General features: G+C 42.6%; 1 long non-coding RNA gene across 1 annotated transcript; it reads right to left on the bottom strand.

Moving 5' to 3' along the window:
* Nucleotides 1-1256: 1256 nt before the first annotated feature.
* Nucleotides 1257-11855, bottom strand: LOC116793851. The gene is made up of 5 exons (XR_004359607.1): nt 11638-11855; nt 10767-10948; nt 9383-9553; nt 1764-1835; nt 1257-1604 (listed from the first exon to the last, which is right to left on the bottom strand). It is a non-coding gene; the product is annotated as an uncharacterized LOC116793851 (long non-coding RNA).
* Between the last annotated feature and the right edge of the window lie 610 nt (nt 11856-12465).

The raw sequence follows: 12465 nt of genomic DNA, 5'->3' as shown, positions 1-12465 counted from the left end.
AATTTTGTAAGACTGGAGCAATTCTAGGGATTTATCCTTAATTTTCAGAAACAAGTAATGTTTTTGCTAAAATCTAGCAATCTTGAGGACAAGACATTTTCAAGACTAGGTAAGCAAAGCCATAGCTGAGGGGGTACAGAAGCCCAAACTCAAACCTCAGCTCCCCATATCTACTCATCACAGCACTGACAATATCATATTTCACAGGTTTTGTTCCCTATAACAACCCCAGATATTTTGGTATAGAAAGCAACCACCCTTTTTCTACAGAGAATTTCTATCCTTCGGTGAGGTGGAACAGTTTTAAAAATAGATCTGACTTTTCCTCAAATTTGCCTAATTAATCATTCCCTTCACAGGTTAATTTGAGGCTAGCATTGACCACAGCTCCAACAAAGCATGGAAAAGGTCACCAGAAATAGATTGCCAAGGCCTTGAAGGGACTCTGTGGACAAATGGTTGCCACTACCCAACACTATAAAAGTGTGATTAAAGGTAAAAGGAAGAACCAGGTGGGAGTGTTGCATGACCCCAGGATCGCTGCCAATGAAAAAAACACAGTGAAAAGATTTAGTAAGGCCTCCAGGCCCACTGACTCACTCCTTTTGGAAGGTAATATATGAAATCTTTAAGGAAAACTTCTGCTCACTGAGTTGTACAGCACCAACAGATCCATAACATTCATATTAATCTGCCACATAAGAAGCTCAAGTTCCCTTATTTTTCCACAGCTGCAAGCAACACAAGCACATGGAAGGCTTCCCTTCAGGAATGAAAGTCTGAGTCCTCACGTAGGTGTGCACACGGGGTCACACTGGCCACTCAGGTCAGACATCTCTCTTCTTTGCCCCTCCTGAACTGTATGCCAAGATATCCACATGAATTTACAGTGCCTTTCTAAATAAGGACCCATTTTGTGAGGTGCTCAGTACAACAGTTTAATTCAGGGAAGTACTTTTTTAACTGAGGTTGCTCACACATGTTTAAAATTAAACGGTCTCAGGGCAAATTGCCTTATGCCCTACAGATGGACACTTGCTGGCTGTGAAATCCAAAATACAGATGTCTGCTCCACTTTATGTATATCTGCAACTTAATAGGGAAATCTATATCTTCGTACAGGAAGAGTACAGGTGAACTTAGAAGGAAAACAGGTTGTCTTGAGCCCAGTTATTTTTTGAGTTTGGGGACACTCCTATCCCAAGTGCCCAGGTATAGCTGCAAATCCCCATTACTGGATGGTGGACATGCCTGGTGGACATCCAGAAGGAGTGAAAAGAAGCTGCATGGACCACATGAGAGATGAATTGCTGCATCAACCAGTTGTTCTTCAATTTTTTAAGTTGAAAGTGACTCTTGGTCCAGGACAGTGTGTGAGGAAATGTCTTCAGAAGTTCACTGGGTTTGCATCCTGCTCCTGGGAATTTTACCATGAAGACAGGCCCAGGGCCAGGGACGTGCTCCTGCCACACTGGTGTGCACAGTGACCTGTGTAGGGACTGGGCAAAGCTCCCGTGCCTTGGTCTGCTCCAGAAGCTTCTCCATCACTCAGCAGCTCTGTTAGTTCCTCCAGATTCTTATGTCTAAACATCCACTTACTCAGCCTACAATGAGGATGATTTATGTTAGACAACAAAAATTTTAGAAGCAAAGAGACCAAGCTGACGAATGCACAGAGGATGTGCTTCAGTCTCATTAAAGTTCCATGTGTTTGACAGTCTATGTGGTCCATCATCTGCATTAAATAACTTGCACATACTTACCTGTCCAAGTAGAGACTGTACTTTGTTCATAGTTGTACATTTTGCAGCCTTTAACCAAGACCAGAGTGCTCTCTTAAAAAAAAAAATTATTTTTATCATTATCATTATTATCATCATTATCACTGCTATTGCTAACACTGCCTTATGCTTAGAAATGGTCCTCTGCTTTCCTTTGCTTCAGTAAAGCAAGAGCAATTATGTAGCTTCATCCATTTCTCTAAAGGGCTGTGTGGAAAAAATGTTGCTTTCAAGAAAAAAAAAGATAATTTTTTACAAATACATAAAATAAAATACTCAAGGCATTTTTGAGAGGCATTTTCACATATTGCTGAAATTACACGCAATGTGTGAAAATTTGCATAACAAATGTGACAAGATGGTTACTTAAGGGACTGAAACAGAAGGAATAAAATATATATTAGATACCTCAGCTCTCATTAATTATTATTCTGAATGAGAAATAATGCCAGGAGCAAGAGGGGTGCCAGAAGAAGCGATGGGGAAATATATTATCATGTATCTAAAAACCTTTAAAAGGTGCAATAATAATTAGGAAATTATTGCACTACTGATCTTTTTTAGTAGCAGAGCAACCACCTGTTCACACTTTTATTAATTGGTTGCTCTCCTCTTCCTTAAAGATGGTCTGTGAAGATTGTTAAAGCAACCTGAGAAGAAAGGAGGAGAAAGAATTCATGTTTTGCAAGCAAAAAAAAAGTTCCTATAAAATTCATAACTTTAATTAAGAGTCACAAGTGGAAAGACAGTACTACTTTAAGACTGGTTTATAGCAAAACATAATTTGGCTTCAAACAATAGCGATGGAAGAGAGTGAATGTTATTAATGCTGATTTTGTTAATTTGCTCCAAATGTCCTGCCTCTCCCAGCTTTTCTTCCCAGTGCTCCCTAAGGTGTCAGTGGTGCAGACATGGCGCTAAGGCAGCTCTGTGCCCAGTGCTGGGGCCAGGCGAGGTGGTGGCCACAGGAGCCCTGGGCTGATCCAGCCATGGCCTGGGGTGACCCACAGTGGCACATGGTCTCAGGCAACACCCCCCGGCTGAAGCTGTTGCTAAGCTGGAAAACTGCAGCCTTCCTATTTTGGGACATAATGCCTGTTAATGTATGTTTGTTGTCAGACATCCATCTCCTGGATCACACTGCCACATGCTGCTCAGGCCCTCACTGCTCCCCTCATTCCTGCTTGCCCACAGATGGAGATGAAAGCCCGGAGGTGTCCTGTGGCTGCATCGATCCCTTCCCTGCCACTGCTGTGGGAAGGGGCACAGCACAGCAGAGTCACCATGGGTGTTTGTGCCCACCGTGCTCCATAACTATGGCAGGCAATTTTGCAAGCACTTCTCATTATTCTCTCCTTTAGACTTTGAAACGTTTACACTTTATCTCTCCTAAAACACAGAAATCCTTTTTTTCTATCAGCTTCTTTCCTTCAAATCTCCTGTGGAAGCAGCACGGAATTTCCTGTTTGCTCCTTGTTGCAGCCAAATCTCGTCTTAGGTTTCCCAAAAGCTTTTGTCTCGGCCTTCCCCAGAATCACCATCTCCCACAGGCAGTGGCTTTGCTGAAAAGCAGAAGTGCATGTCCATTTTCCCTGTTACTCTCCCTTATGTTTCTTGTTTTCTATTCCCTTGCTTGAACCTCCTCTCTCAGCTCCAGTGTTTGGAGGCTGTATCCTCACTGTTTGCCCTAGGGTATCTCGTTGGAAGGTGGTCCTCTGCCTGTGTGCTCCATCCAGGAGCTGCTAAACTCAAAACCGAGTCCAGATGGCCACAGTATTGGCACCTCCACCATTGCCATTCTATTCGCCCAGTCCACCCTCACATGGGACTGGATAAAGTAAGCTCAGTATGGTCAGAAATAGGTGAGAGCAGAACATCTGCTATGCCATGGCACTCTTAACTTCCCAAAGACCTGTTACTTCATCGTTCTGGAAATAACTCCATTCCCTGACATCCCTTTGGAGCCCAACAGCTGGGGCAGGCAAGCTGGAGGGGGAGGGAGGTGGAGAGGGAGGCAAATCACTTTACCAAGGATCTTCTGCTGGTAAAAGACACAGGGTGCCAGTTCATTGTGCCATTCCCTGCTCCAGCTGTGAGAGGACTCTGTGGGCTCTGTGTGCCCTCACCTTGGCACCTACACCAGGACGAGCACCAGCAGTGGCTCCTGTGCAGGGCAGGGACCCCACGGCTCTGTCTCAGGGGGCTGGAAATGCAGTTTCACTGCACCCGCCTCCCACACTGAACGTGAGTGTAGCAGATAGCAAAAGCTAAATCTATTTAAAACAATTTTAAGAGGGAAAATAAGGCCCTTTCTGGGGATATTATTTCTAAGTCATGTTTTACTCTACCATTAATATACTTTTGGAATGCATGAGAGCTCCCTGCACCCAAGGCAGGTAATAAAGGTCTATTAAAAGACACCATCTCTGTTTCCTAATGCTCTATCGAAGGTTCATTGATGAAAATAGCCATCTGGCTGCTCTCATCAGCTTTAAGGAATTCCATAAAAGAATGAAATATGATTTCCTCATAATTGCTTTTCTGTAAGATTTATGAGAATGTGAGTAACGAATAAACTGGGCACTTGCTGAACAAGACTCAGATTTAAGATGTGCTGATGCAAACGAGGAAGTGTCCAACTAGAAGATGCATTTCTTGGGAGAAATTTGAAAGTGTTTGCAAAAGCCACGAGTTACCACAAACACCTGGCTACGTTCACTGCTGGTATAAACACATACAGCTCCAGGGAGGCCAAAGGCACTGCACTGGTGTGCTCTAGCAGTAAATTTAGGTCTTGAACACCAGTTATGTGAACAGCTCACAGCTGAGAAGAGGACCTTGACAGCATCTGGAAGATGTCCTGGGTATAGCTATGCAGCTGATTAAGCAGCAGCATGTTCTTTTGCCACCTGCATCTGATGATGTTGTATGTGCGAAGCACGTCACATGCTTGGGGGATAAAAAGCAGGCCCTTAATGCCTGGCAGCACTGTTCATACTCCTGCCAACAGTAAAAGTGGGAATGGACTGTGTGATTAGTGCTGTGGGATAATTAAATCCCATTTGCCAGCTATTCATTTGTCAGAGTGCAATGGTCATCGCTGTGCCTTTTTACTATTATGTCAATTATATGGTCCTATGACCTTTTGACTTCAGCATCATCTAAAGCATAGAATTGATACTTTATCTATTTCCAACTCTGATATTGGTTTTTGGTGTTGCTTAACTTTTTTGTCATCTTTTCAATCTCCAGGACAGGAATAATCAGAGAGTCATCTAGGCTGGAAAAGACCTTTAATGATTCCTTGCCCAATTTCATTGCCCTTTAGGAGGCAATCACATACTACAGATGTAAGTGCCACTTAAATACTTGTAAACATGCCTGTCTCACTCTGTAGAAAAGGCAGTCATTACACTCTCATTCAATGCAAGCAAACTATTTAGTCCAGTGCAGTGAGGGTCTAAAATTGCTAATGGATGCCCATTTCTGAGGGTGCTCCACCTCTATGAGTGTTTGACATGCCCACCTATGTGTCCCCAGCAAGCTCAGGGGTATCCCAGTCCCATACAGAAGTTGAGAGGAGGTGGTGAGCATTAGCTGGTCAGTGCTAGAAGGTGTGAATAACATGAGGGTAGATGCTTTTCTGAGTTTTTAATCTAAAAAGTTTTGAATCTGCCAAAGTTTGAGTCTGTACAAATACACGTCTCTCAAGCACCCTCTCCCAAGCACTTTCTCTCAACACTTTCTCTCTTTACAAACACATCCATTTTAAGACTTGCAGCATGCATATGTTTGGGTACTATCTGTACCCAGAAAAGCTAGTAACCGGCATCAAAAATTTTGCTACATTTTTATACTAAATTTTACTAAATATTTGAAATTCATCACAGCTGTAAGTGAGAGCAGAGTATGAAAGGGGAAGAGCCAGCCATTCTGGTAAGAGTCAGTGTTACAGCCATGCTTTTAACACCCCAATTATTCATTCTGCTGCTTCTTTTTTTATTTTTTTTTCAGCTAATTACATCAATAAGACTTTATGAAAACTGTTGCCAAATGTTTAAAATTAGAGCAGTTCAGTTGTTATTTCAGTCCCAGGTTACTGAGGCAAATTGTACATGCTCACCTCGTGCATTCATTTGTGAACATTGGGCATATCAGTGATTAATTAATATTAATGGCAGAAATCACTTCAAACTTGCTTTATGCTAGAAATCACACACAATCTTGACTCTAATCACTCGGCACATAAAGAAACTTTAATTGATAACCCAGGTTTAATATCCATCAGGAATGGATTCTGTAGGAGGAACAGAGCAATGTTCCCTGTAATCATCCTAGAGGAGATAGAAAGCTTGTTCTACCAACATCGAAGAAGATTAGGCAGCAGAAGCCTGATAGTAAAGTAGCAATTATGCAGGGCTTTTTTAATTCTGTGCACCTGCTTCATCAAAATAATAGGCATCTTTTAGCAAAATAACCTGAAACTCAGTTCACTGACTTTCAATTATCTGATGCTGGGAAATGCATCTGGAGAGACATGAAAAAAGGTGATAGACACACAGAGAAATAAAGAGAAGGGGGAAATTAGAATGAGGAAAAATATGAGGGCCTAAGTAAGTGGGTGTTATAAATATCCCGTGCCTCAGGCTCAATATAGAACAGGAATACTTGTGCTGAGTTATGACTGTGGCATCAGGCACATCTGACCAAATCAGTCCCTGGTGGAGCACCTGTGACTACAGCAAACAGCTTACCCTAGAGACAGATTTGGCTGATCGCTTTTAAGGGGAATTTTAGATATCAAAACTTAATGCAAGCTAAGGAAGCACATGGTAACTTCCCACAAACACTTCAGGCTGTCTAACTCAAAGCAAAAATGACTATCCTCAAATTGCCCCTTATCAGGTGGTCTTGCTATGCAAAGCCAGGAATGACCACATAAGTTTCTTTCAAAAGGTGAATCTAAAGTTAGACTAGAGCCTATCTTCCCTGGAGGTGAGAAGGGGGATAAAGCCCATACACAGCAAAGACAGCACTTCTCTGTCTTTTTTTCCAGCTTTACATCCCTGTTAAATTTACTGTGCCCTCTTACACACATCTCAGTCTCTCCTCCATTACGTACAATCACCCACACCTCATTCTGACTCAGAAATGATCCCCACATGGATGCAGGTCAGGAGAGCTGCTCTCCATTTTATCTCCTGAACTCCTATCTCCCTGCACACATCTAGCAGATACTGCTCCATATGCTGGAGGCTGAAGCACAGGAGATCATGGTGCAACAACCATGACTGGCAGAGGCTGATCCTTCAGCAAGAATCACAGCCACATCCCACTTCATGTGAATGAAATACAAGTCATTCCATTGTAATTAAATAGGAATTTTTGTGTGAATTCCAAATGAACCTTTGTAACATTTTCATTAGTCCTCAATACACCTCTTACTTTACCTCATTAGAATTATTGGTAATAAATGGTAGTAACTGAATTGTAATTAAATAGGAATTAAAATTTGACTTCCTAATGAACTACAGCAAAGCAATCACTATTTCAATATACATTAATTGCTGTTCTGTTAGGAATACAGGCAACTTATTTTTATTGAATTGCTACAAATTATAATGAATATATGGCCTGAGCCTCCAAAATGGTCTCACATCAGTAAGTGTGCCTGGTAGATATCAGACAGCTGTGCAGCAAGCAGATCTACCCAAGGAACTTGGGACTGGCAGCATGCTAATGCCAGTAGAGAATACACTGGATTATGACATTCCCAGAATAAACTTTCATTTCAGAACATCGCTATTAATTTACAAACAGAACAGACAAGATGCCATTGGGGCTGCCACTGGGGAAGTGGACTAAAAGGTGTGAGAAACCAATAGCAATAATACCGGACTAGTGCATTTTTGTGTTATTGGCCGCTGTTTGATTATAATAAAAGTGCTTTGTAATATATCCTGGGGTGGTAAACTGCATATAGAAACCTCCATTTTATTATTTATACATTCTGTCTCTGCATGTAGAAATATATATAATATATGAATGAATAAAATTTCACTTCTATGACTGTTCTAGATTTAAAAGCCACAGATTGCTGTTTCCTTGTATTACTGTTGTGGAAGTAGCAGGCGTTTGGTGTAAGAAGTGTAAGCTACGAGAGGCATGTCTGTAAAGGGAGTGCTGACTATTTAACGGAGGCTGGTGTCCATACTCAGGGCAGACTTTCTGGTTTAGTGGGATGTGTGGGGGAGAGAACCCAAAGCTTTCTGTTGTCACTCTGAAAGCTGGCAGCAGCCTTCCGTCTCCAAAGTGATGGACTCTGGGCTGAATTCTCCAGGCTTTAACAGAGTGTGAATTCCCCCATTAACTACTGAGGAGTTTTTTCCATCCAATTTCTGGCCCATCATGTCATCTCATGCTGTTGATTTCTAGGGGACAGCAGCAGCTGGCCATCACAGACATGGGACAGCCAGTTTCTCTGGCACAGCATGAGCCGAACACACTGATGTGATCACAGGGTCTGTCTCAACATGGTTTTACATGCCCTGAAACATCCTCATGACTCCATTTTTTCACCATTGCTATCATTTTCACTCTCCTCATCCTGCAAAGTGAGTGTCTGACTGACATTTACAATCCCTCTGGATTTCCAGACCCAGCAGGTGAAATTCAGAATCAGGCTCTGGGATAGGAACTGCGAGAGCCAGTCATGTGTGGGCTTGGGAGAGGGCAGCTCACTGCTTAGGCAACCTTGTTATACTGAAATTTAAATCACAGAGATTGAACGGGGAAAGCAAACTCACTTTTTCAATTTTGTTACCTAATCAAAACTCTGAAGCTTTCTAGTGCTGGAGAGTGTTCACATATCATCCACTTTCCATATCCAATGCTGACAAAACAATAAGGCAGGAATAACATAAGTCGTGAGAAAACTAGTCTGTCTCATAAATCTTCACAGGAAAGTGGCTGCTGTTTTATGTTATTGCAGTGTGTTGTTTCCAATGAAGTGATTACTGTTAGATGTATTTTTAAATTGCTTTTGGTATTTTTAAAAATACATGACTTTGAGAGTGATAGAAATGAGATTGACTGGCGGTAGGCAGTGCCTACAATATGATTAACTTTTTCCCAGACCAGCTACTTTGGAAATTAAGGTTACCAACACAGCTGTTGTCAACTTTCCCCTGGCTGAAAAGGACTCATTGGAGTCTGTTTGATGTGTGCAATTATCCTACAGCCCACCTAAATCCTCCTCCTGCTTCAGACAGTACGCGGGCTTGCGTTCTGCTTCGAGTTGTTTGATTAATATTTGCTAGTGTTATTTTAAAGTGTGAATGTGCATGTTTATGCACTAAATCCCTGTAACACAGAGTCTCAAGTTACATCCTGTTGTGACTGACAAGTTGTGGTTTCTGTCCATGGAGGGGAGGAACCACTTTGTGTGTTAACAGCTTCAACCAAGGCACACACGCTTCCAAAAAGGCTGAGCTATGTTTTAGATAAAGTTCATTTGGAAGACATTCAAGGCAATAAATATCAAGTGAGAGGTTTTCTCAGGGCTTTACAAGTCATTAAAACTCCAGGTAGATTTTACCTACCAGAGGCTTCACTTGTGGCTTGCTGAGTTCACAGGGTCCTTTTCCTGCATATCATCGTATTCCTTCCAGTGGCTAATGAAGCCTGTAACCATCCCAGGGCCCACCTACAGGGTCCCTGTGTGCTCCACAGACCAGGCACTACAGGGTTAAGGTTGCTCAGACAAGAGGAGACTCAATAAGAGGCAAAAGGAAAATGAATTAGAGGAAAATCAACAGGCAGCAAAGGAAAAACTAAATTACATTTCATGTACACACATGCACTCTTTTGGCTGGAGGGGCAGAAAACATAGCCAAAACCTGGCTGTTTTTATTCTAAACAGTGCATCAATCCATTGATTAATTTTACACTTTGTTCCTTATGAACCTGGGCTGGGGCCATGAATGCTGCTATGAAAAGAAGAATATAGCCAAAAAGGAACTCTTAAAAAGTTGGCAGCTGTTTCAAGGCAATGTGTCTGGCCAGCAGGAAGGAGATGGCTCCTCCAGGGAAGTGTATAGAGCTGTAAAACCATTTGTGAACTGGCCCAGTTCAGTTTATAAGGTGTGTGACTGACTTAAAGTCAAGTTTCTTGCACAAATTTGTGACTTGTAAATCGAATTATAAAAGCAGTCTTAAGTATCATTTTTCCAAAAGGGCATTACAAGATTGGTTAAGAATGACTGTATTTCCTCACTAATACCATTAACTTCAGAATTGTTTCCATCCATTACTGAGTAGAACAAGGACAGTTTACTGTAAATTGCTCCATGCTGTTTGGTTCAACTGGTCAGCTTCATGGTATAAGAAGCATAAATAAAACAAAACCAAATAAAGGAATACAATAAAACACCATGGACCAACTTCAGTCTTGGTATAATCAAATTCAAATGGAAATTAATGGAGTTGCACTCACTCACATCAAGGCTGACACATCCCTTGGCCACAGAGCAGGGGGAGGCAAATGTCACCTCTCTGTGTTGCTTCCCAGGAACAGCTATGGTGAGCAGGTGCAGGCTGTGAGCTCGTTCCAGTTACCTGCTATCTGCTGCCTAGCTGTTTTCTGGAAAGCTTAATTTAGCCAGGATTCCTCTATTGGAATTATTTGGGAAATACCCTTAAAATCTCTCCAGGGTAAGCCAAGAGTGACTTTCAGTAGGTGGAGATCTGCGTAAGATCTCAAGAAAATTGGATGGAAGGAGGGGGGAATTCTGTCCATGATATATCTTACTTGTCATAAGTGCTTACTAAGCACTTACATGTTGCTTAGTGCAGGAGAGGGACATGAGTTTCCATTTACAGGAGATTCAGAAATCCTAGGACACCGCTTATCTTGTTTGTATGAAGCAAGGGATAGCACAAATCCCACTTACTGACAGAGAAACTCACCTTCTGTAGAAAACTAACACAAAACCAGGACACTACTGCCTTAAAATAGGGATCAGCAGAGGCCCAGGACACAGGAGTTTCACACAGGCAATCTGACCATTCCCTGGATGAACACACAGCACTCCATGGTCACATACTTTCTGGCATCTGCCTGGGAGTTTGGCTCAATGGTGAATGCGACTTGTGATCAAATTTGGCAACTGCAATGAGAAAACATGGTATTTAGGTGACTTTCTAAACCATTGCTCATCTAAGCCACAAAGCTGCTGCTGCTTCGGTTGTTCAACTATTCAATTTTCACACCTTCTTAGTGCCTACGACCTCAACATAAACACTTCCGAGCAAACAGGGGATCCAAAAGCTCTGCACAGAACCAATTCTTTCCCTTCTCACTGTATTTCAGTGTTGCTAATTGCTAATTAATCACAGACTTTACCCCTCCCCCCTCTTGCCCAAGTTTTATGGTTGAAGTTTTGTTTGAACTGTGCTTCTCCCAGCTGAGCAGTGCTCGAGGGTCAACAGAGCTGTGCCATGTACTGTGAAAAGTGATGCTTCTTTTAAGGGGCCTCGTTATTGAAATAACTTTTGAGTTAACGTTTGGAAATAACTTTGAAATGAGGACTTGCACAGATTTGTTTTCTTAGTGCAGCAATTAGCTCCTTGAGCGGTGACTGGCTGCAGTACCTTCTGCCATGTCTGACACATTAAATAAATTTTGCACTCAGTTCATTAGTTGGAAATACACTTTGTAATACCTGCCGAGTTACAGGATACGCAGCAAAGCCACAGTTCACTTCAACTAGAAAAATGAAGTCAGGTTTTGCTGCTCCTGCATAAACAAAAAAAGGATGGGGGGAAAAAAAGGTAAATAAGATACTGTTTTTCCTACCAGTTGGCTCAGTCCGCTTGCTTCGGAACACTGCCCCTCTGCCTTGCTCCCTTTTTAATTATCAGGTTGTGATTCTCTCTTTCCCACCAAGTTGGACAACCTCAGCAAAATCTCCCATTGCTTCTGGTGGAAAAACACAGCATCGGTTATTTTTAATGACAGTACAATGTCACAGCCTCAAGAAACAACTTAGTATTTTTCCTGCCAGTCCGGCTGACTGTTGCAAGGAAGACTGTTGCAAGTGGTCTCTTTGTCAGGCTGTCCCTGGGCAGGCAGCAGCCACCAGACACCTTTGTGGAAAGGTGGAAGCTGAGGCAAGGAAAAGTGTGGGTTGTCCTTCATGCTTGCTGGATTCCAGTCAGTGCATGGGGACAGACTGACAGCACTGACTCTGCCCGTGGGAGATGGGATGAGCTGTGGAGGCAGCATCTGTTGATCCAACAGCATTTCACCCACCCACGTGTATGGAAACAGGACCATGGCTGGGTCTGCAGTTGTGCAGTGTGGATGGAGGGAGGCACAGCCACTGCTGCTCTGGATGCAGAAGGTGGAGCTGTTACTGTCCAGCAGCTGGTGCAGTCAGGGCCCTGGCCTGGGGCAATACAACATCCAGGATCTTACCATGCAGGGCATGACATTTAAAGAGAGAAGGGGACTTTTAAATACCAGTTAGCAGTTGAACTTAACTAGAGATGGCAGGGCAGGAGGATGAGGAGACCTTTGGAGCCTTACCCTGCTCTTCCAGCCTCATCATTCGGAGCAGCCCTAAAAACAAAGCCCAGATCCAGCCAATTTCAAGTACATCCTTGAGCTCAAGATTTCTTCATC

Source organism: Chiroxiphia lanceolata, chromosome 14, assembly GCF_009829145.1.
Source record: "Chiroxiphia lanceolata isolate bChiLan1 chromosome 14, bChiLan1.pri, whole genome shotgun sequence".
Taxonomy (NCBI): Eukaryota; Metazoa; Chordata; class Aves; order Passeriformes; family Pipridae; genus Chiroxiphia; species Chiroxiphia lanceolata.
Note: the sequence above shows the minus strand (reverse complement) of the source record. Positions and strands in the feature narration are given on the sequence as shown.